Source organism: Anser anser (assembly GCF_964211835.1).
Source record: "Anser anser genome assembly, chromosome: 1".
Classification (NCBI taxonomy): Eukaryota; Metazoa; Chordata; class Aves; order Anseriformes; family Anatidae; genus Anser; species Anser anser.
The window spans coordinates 3,471,549-3,479,490 of record NC_139720.1 but is presented as its reverse complement, the minus strand read 5'-3'; the positions used below and the strand labels follow the sequence as shown (position 1 = coordinate 3,479,490).

The 7,942-nt window shown below is 45.8% G+C and overlaps 1 long non-coding RNA gene across 1 annotated transcript; it reads left to right on the top strand.

Annotated features, from left to right (window-relative positions):
• Window positions 1–931: 931 nt before the first annotated feature.
• Window positions 932–7,194, top strand: LOC310892825. Its single transcript, XR_014578496.1, has 3 exons — window positions 932–2,526; window positions 3,668–4,180; window positions 5,567–7,194. It is a non-coding gene; the product is annotated as an uncharacterized lncRNA (long non-coding RNA).
• The last annotated feature ends 748 nt before the right edge of the window (window positions 7,195–7,942 follow it).

Here is a 7,942-nt window from a genome sequence, read left to right as displayed (position 1 = left end):
GATAAGCAAACAAACACAAACATACTGAAAAACCGCTGTAACAAAACCCTTTCACCAATAAAACAACAACAAAAGAATTCATTAAAAAACATCCACACATTTCCCAAGGAAAATGTCACTTAAAATGCCAGTTTACTTTCGACGAAATTTTAGGAAGGAGAAAAAATCAACTCCTTGACTAGTGCTGTCCAAAGCTCAAAGCACAAGAGGTTGAAAGCTCACAGGAAACCTTCAGAGATAAAGGTCGCCCAGACCTCCCATGAAGGGAATCAAGTTTCAAGTAGGTATAGGATTTATGGTGTTCTGCACTTTGGCAAGGATTAAGTAAATGTCTTTCTCAGTCCACTCCGCAGCTTGCACTATTCTCTGCAGAATACTGATGTTTTTATACTCTACATTTCTGGTGTGATTTCCAAAATCCAAACTTAAATTGCATTTCTTAAGATTGGTAATGAAAGAACAATTTAATTTTCCTGTGGGGAAAAAATAACAACAACTAACCCCCCAAAAAAAACCACAACCAAACCAAAACCAAACCAAACCAAAAAAAAAAAAACACCCCCCCAAAAAAAAAAAGACACCAAAACCCACAAAAAAAACCAACAACAAACAACAACAAAACAAAACAAAACAAAACAAACAAAAAAAACCCAACAAACACCCCACCTCTGCAAAGGATGAGCACAGGACCTGCTTATGGCCATCCCATTGCCTGTGAACCAGCACCGACTTGTACCTGATAATCTTGGAGGAATGCATGCATAAGGGCTGGTTTATTTGCTTTCCTTGCAGTCATTTAAAGGACAGCTCTGGGATTTCCAGCGGAGTGGCATTGGCCTCCTGGTACCTCAGCCTTAGCACTGCTGCTTTGATATATCACTATTTTAACACAGCAGCCTTCTGGTGTGCTGAAGCATGGAAGAAGGGCAGGTTTAGTAAGAGTTGCATGGAAGAAAGTTTTAATATGGGATGGATCCTGGCTCCCTGATGAGGAGCAAGTTTTGTGGGCAGTGAAGACGACCAGTACAGGGCCTGAGAGCAAGGAATTACCAACAGAATAGAGAATAGTGTTATGCCTTGTTAAAACTTTTAGAGAATGTTGTCTATGTCACAGTCCAGGAGACTTTAGCCACTGATCTGTCCAAGTTGACTCAAGAAGCCTGGAGGGTGCACGTATTGGGGTAAAAGCTCCAATGTACCAAAATGTATCCAAAAGGAGTACCAATGTACCCAAAAGGGGTATGGGCACATTCACAACAACCTTTGGAGCATCCTCCAACCCTTGTCTCTTCTGCAGTGTGTCAGATGAGACAGGCTGCAGCTGCTCCTCCAGAGCTTTTTGTTGAGGTCCTGCTTGTGCTTTTCCCCATTTTTTTTTATTTAGACTTTCATCCTCCAAGGCCACCACAAATCAAAGTCTCCTTCGCAGGTGAGAAAACCGGGTTGGGAGGTCCCAGCAATGACAGGGGTGACTTCTGTTCCCTTCTCCTGCCAGGACTTTACCCAGAGCACCTTCTCCTTGGGCACTTCCAAGAGCAGTTGAGCTTTAAATATTTTTTTTTTTCTTTTCATTTTTCCCTCTTCCTCCAGCTTTCCCCCTTCCTAGGAAGGGTTATTTGGCTTTGGTGGGACAGCCTGACCCTGTCTGTAGAAGGAAAGCCAACAGAAGAGTGGCTGCAAGCAGACCCAAGGGATGGGTCCAAGGGGGGCAAGCATATATAATCCCCCACTCCAGATATTCTCCAGCTTCCAGTTATTTTCAATAGTCTGTCTATCTAGTAGCCCCCGGGGGATCTCTCTTCTTAACACTAGTTTCCTAAGGTATAAGGACAGCATTCTCAAGCGGAGATGCAACCTCTTAAGCATTCATATTTAATAACACTTATTTTTTAACTCCATTATAGGATGCTGGAAGATGGATTCTCTTTATCATATAAGAGGAAGAGGTTTAGTTGGGGCAGACCCCAGGAGGATGTCTGGGTGACTGTTAGTCAGAGATCTGAGCTGTGCTGACATGTGTATCCTACAGCTTCAGCTTTAACCTCTGTCCTCGTGAAGCCAGCTGGGAGATGAGGCTGGAATTAACCTTTCCCTGCTGCAGGACGCCCACAGCTATCTGCTTACAGGGAAGTTTTCTTTCTTTTTTTCTTTCTTTTTTAATTATAGTGATTTCATGCAGCTGTTGGTATCTTCCTGCTCCTCCTGTTAACACAAGACTTGTAAGGAGGGTCTCTTTTCAAGAAGGCAGCTGTTTTTTCTCATTCTTTCAATTAATTAGGACGTGAGCTTCCACTACAAAAAACATCAGAAGTTATGTTGGGTTCCTGGATGAGGAGTCATCTGAATTAGAGGTCCACGGGGAAAACAAATGATGCTTATATCCTGTTTAAGAGTGAGGATTTACGTGCTGCAACGTTGTTGGATGTTGAAGCAGTTTATTACACTCAGGGAATGTGTTGTTTACCAGTTTATTCACATTCACAGATGTGGTTGTGGTATCGGTTTGGGCACTTTTCATCCTTGGAGGTAAGCACCTGAAACAGGAGTGGGATCTATCCCTCCTCATAGACATGTTGATATCTGAGTATGAATCTAGGGTGATGGGTAGTAAAAACAGACATAAAGCTACATCATTACCTTCTCGCTTCAATCTAAAACCATGTCAGCTCTTCTGATTGTCTTCTGCAGTAGCGTTTGCAATAGTGCAGCACTTCAGACCTTGCAGGTCCCCTTAGGACCCCATTTGATAGAGAATGGTGATAGCAGCAACAAGGAAAGCTACCCCTTCGAGGCAGTATACCCTTTAACAGCCAGCTGAAAAATACAAGTACAGGGCAGGTGCAGAGACAACATCTGCATATTTTAGACTCAGAATGTACCCTGAGCTAAAGGACAAGTTCACCTTCTGTCACCTGTTGGGGCAAGTGGGAGCAGAAGGTGGTTCATGCCCCCAGACAACATCAGAAGTTTTAAATAGTGCCTCATGAAATCCGAGAATGGGGAAAGTGAGGTAGGAATCCCATGGGTGATGTTTCCAGAAAATTCTGATGCAATTTGTTAATGTTTGCTGTTCGTCTTCAGCCCCAGGGCTCTTGTACAAGGTTTGTTTTTATTTGTGAAGAAATGGGAATTTCTCAGGGGAAAAAGAATGAAACAAATGCAACGCTGACTGCAAAATCCAGTGAAGTCAAAGTTTGAATTCCTTTAAAATCTGACTGTTGTGGGCAGAAAATGCAGGTGAATTTTCAATGTTTAATGGTTTCAAAACCACCTTTTCCCCATTGTCTACTAACTGTGCTGAAAGCAGAGATGGAGGATCTGTGGGAAAAGAGGAGGGAACCCTGCCTTTACCTAGCACTGTCATGGCCCAGGTCCCACATTTCTTTCTGACATAGTTGCATATCCAATGCCCTTGTTTGTCTGGGGCTTTTGTGTCCTTCAGGGCATTTGCAGCTGTGGATTTACCCTGGAGTACATGGAATTTTGGCCCCCCATCAGCAATAGCTAATCCAGGAGGTGGAGTCCTGGTTGTGTGATGCAGCCATAGACCCAATCGTATTCCTTCACCTTTTCTTTTCCACGTGCATGTGGCTTTTGGAAACAGCCTTGCTGGCACATTTTAGCTGAGTGACTACTTCTAAAAATTGTTCCTATTGTGAAAAAACAGGTTAAATTTAGGAACATGGATGCCATTATTGTCATTGCACAGAGAAACACTTGACTACTGCAGAAAAGTGGTAAGTGGGAGCTGCACTTCAAGGCTGAAAATGGATTGTGAAGGTCCAGACTTCTGCACAAGAAAAGAAAATGCTACAACGATAAGCTGTTCTCCATAAAGACTCAAGCAGGAAGGAGAGAGCTCTTTGCAGCCAGCTCTGCACCTCCCAATCCACCATAAAGGCAGCACTCCATCTCTGTCAATGGACAAGGCTTTGCTGGGAAGGGAAGCACATTTCCTTAGGGAACAATCTCTAGGAGTGATTAGATAGTGCCTACAGGTGGGTGGGCAAGCTTAAGGTCATGGTTTGTGGAGGACCTTGGTGTGGGTTCTTATTGCAAATACCGTGCTGGCAGCAAATCACTCAAACTACAGCTTTCCCTGGGGAACACAGAGGTGTTTCGCTCAAAGCCTCTCTCCTGATCTACTAGGTGAAAAGATTTGGATTCGTGAGGCTTACAGGTATCCCTCCAACAGTGATTAATGGGGATTTTTGCTTTCAGGCCATGTTGAAGGACCCAGGCTTGCTGTGTAGAGCACTATGGGGCCTGCTGTACCTGACATGTCAGGAGTGCAGAAGGACAGGAGCTGGATGTCCATCTAGCAGGGACTCCCTTGGATAGGGGGATAAGGACTACCTCTGGGACCCTTGAGGAAAGAGATTGCCTCTCCAAAACTGCCAAAATCAAGCAACAAATTTAAGTGCTGTGTCCTCTAGGGAAGAAGGTGTTGGAAGGATTCACACTACTTAATAAATAAATGAAAGATCTCTAATAGTGTGTGCAATGAGAATAATATCTATTGGAGACAGGGCAGGACAGGCACCTTCTGCAATCTTTGTTTTCTTTAAGGCTGATACCTGAAGGCTGGTTACCCCTCTGCAGGGTGGTTTGGAAGCTGAGACCATCACTTTAACACAGGACTTGCTCAAGAGGAGATAACTTGGCTGTAAACTCCTCCAGATCTCCCTCTTAATGCAATTGGTTTTCAAAAGCTATCCTCCTCCTCACCTAGCCTGATGGGGTTAAACACCTCTGAGGAGGCTGGAGGGAGGAATGTTTTTAATCTCCCTGATTTATTAAAATCGTCTAAAGATAGCCAGCTGCAACAGATAAAACTGCTGCCCTCTGCACTTCAGAAAGATCCTCCCTGAGCCAGCACTGCACAGAAAACATTGGCAATGGCTTAGTGACCTGTGGGACATGGTGGTACCTGCCTGCCCGTCGATGGCCAGGGCTGAATTTGGCCAAATTTCCAGCAGGGCTGCCTTCTGTTGGCTCATGCATCCCCCCCTACTGCTTTGCTCATGGAGAGAGATGTCATGGGGGTAGTGGAGGTAGGCACTGAGCTCACTGGGAAAGCTGCTCCCAGAAAGGTTTCGAGCCTGGGGTGATAACATAAAGAGGAAGAAAGAGGGGGAAAAAAGTTCTGGCAAAGAGAGACAGAGGGCGGGGGAAGGATTTTACCGGAGGGGATTTAGTGCTTTTGGTTTCGCTTGCATCAAAATCCTGTAAAGGGTTGGAGAAGGGGGGGCAGGGGGGTGGGGGGGGGTGTCTCAGAGAAGAGGTTTGGGGAGGTGGGGACAGGTCTCGTGACCCCAGTGCTGGCACCAGGTTTGGATTATAGCTCTGAAAGGATCTGCTTTCAGTCCTTTTTCCACTGCTTCTTTATATATATATATATATATACACACACTCAAATGAGTGTATTTGTGTGCGTGCATTCCTTTGGGGTCTCTACCCGAGATTTGCTGATCTGAAAGACAATGAAGATATTCACAAGGATTTTTCTGTCCTTCTGCCCCTGCCACAATTAGATATTAATCATGCTTTGCTCTTCCCCTCCCAGCTGCACTCTCAGGACCACCGGATGAGCTGTGGCCAATGCAGTGCTGCAAAACCCCTTCCTTCAAGCTTTCTGTCCCAGGCTGGAGGATGAGCCAAAAGCAGCATCTGAATTCCTGCCCCGCACCTCTCCTGCCATGTAACAAATGGTTGTGACAGGGCAGAGTGGAGATCTCTGCCCTCCAGGCCAAGCCAGGGCTCTGCAGGACGTGACATCTTTGATTTGTGTCTGTGCAGGACACACCGGAGACAAAAGACAGCGTCAAGAGTAATTGAATGAATGTGGCAGGCAGACCCAGCAGTGCTCTTATCAGCTGGGGGAGGCAGAGCAGATCCGATGAGCAGAACAGGCCAGGTACCAGGAACGAGATCTTAGGGTTGCATTCCTCACATAAGTGGAATTTCCTGTGGTCCCCACTCAGTTCTCTTTTGTAAATTGAAAATCTAGAATCTGGAAAGAAAAAAAAAAAAAAAGCCTTACTGAAAAAAAGTAATTAATTTTCTGTGCTGTCTTAATCTATAAAGTAATATAATAAAAAGAAACCCTCATCCCAAGCTAGAGGGAGAGTATTATTTAAACCCCAAGAGAGGCAATGTTTAATTTAATTTCACAGGTAGTTATTTTGCAAAGCCTCTAAGGGAGGAAACTCTTCCAATGCCACCGCTCCAAGAATTTGACACAATATAATTTATATTGCCATTGTAGTGAGAGGCCTCAGTGTGTTGCGCACATGCGGGCACCCCCACGTATTCACAGAAAAAACCTCCTGTGAGCTTCCAAGGTAATGATGCAGAAGGCAGTGGGCAAAGTGGAGAACACGAGGGGTGGAGGTGGCCAAAGCCTCAGCGCAGGCCTGTGATAAGCCAAAAGCAGGATTCCTGGCATCCCATGACCATGTCCTGGTTGTTCCCTTGGGATCACAGTGGCCTCTTGTCTGATTTTTTTTTTACATGCATTGGGAGAGAAACAGTCTCTAGAGGAATGCTCTGTGGTTTCTCTCTTTTCACTGAGATTAACCCTACACATCAAGCACGTACTTTCTCCTGATGGCCTGACTGAATGGTACAACCACATTGAGGCTGTACAACCTCTTCCCCTTACTGATCCCACCAAAAAACCTTGCTGTGGAGGAGCAGAGCAGTAAGAAGGGGGACCTCCGGGTACCATTCACCCTGGTTTCAGCTTCACATCCATTTCAGACCTGACAGAAGTTCCAGTGAACACCAAGAGCCTTCAGTTTGCATAGACAGAAAATGCCGATAACCCCACAGGCAGCCTAAAAAGTCAAAGCCCAAGTGGTTCAGCCCTTTTTGGGAGTGGTTTACCTTCATTAACTCCCCCTGGGGTCTGATCGAGCTTTATCCCAAAGTGAGCAGAAGAGCCTTTTCCCCGTGATATTCCCCCCAGTCAGTGATCAGACCTGCCATACATCACACACAGGGAGATGGGCTTGCAGAACTGGCTCCCTCCTCCATTTCTTCCGTTGTTGTTGCATTCCTTTCCCTCTGACACCCCAACAGCCAGATGCAGAAGCCTGGGTGAGCTGTGGTTTCCAGCCCGTTTGCATGCTAATGATGATGGCTGATAAAGGGATAGAGTCTGACGTGCCATTTATCTAAATCCCAGTCTCACATAGCCCCACGAAAAGACACATTTCTCAGGGACGAGCTGGTTCCTGCAGCCTGGTGCCCAGAGACCAGGCACTGCCCTCCCAGTTACACAGCCCTGTGATGTGCTCTTGGAGCAGCTTTCACAGGAGCTTCTTGCCAAGATCCGTGTTATGATCCTGCTGGCTAATTTCTATCGGGGAGGGACAGTGAAGCTCACATCGGTCACTCCCCTGGCGAAGAAAGACCTAAGGGACTGGGGCATAATGTCTCAAGGGTATCTGCTTAGCTCTGCTAATCCCTTTGCAGTTCAACAGCTGTCCCGCTGCACTTTGCCATGCGTGAGCTTGTTGAGTGCAAAAGTCCTTTGCTTTGCAGCTAGCTTTGCGAAATCGACATTATTAGGATTTCAAAAAGTTGTTCCCGGTCCAAGATAAACACAGAAACCGAAGCAGCCTGTGAGACCAGTCTCCTGAAGGGAGAGACTTGAGAGGGCAGATTAGAAAATAAAGGGAGAAAGAAATATATAAATCCTGGCCAAATTATGACTAAGGCGAAGATAGGATAACGGCTTTCGGTTCTTTGAAGAACGTAAACACCACAATGTGAGAGCAGATACAGTTCAACGAGATGGATGAGGCTGAGCGGAGAAAAACATTTGCTGTGTGTTAGGAGACGATTTGAGGCCGCTGCAGATGTTGTGCAGGATGGGGAACAGAAGTCCTGTGGCTGCCATCCATTTAACATGGGCAGGCCCATGCATTGGGAATGT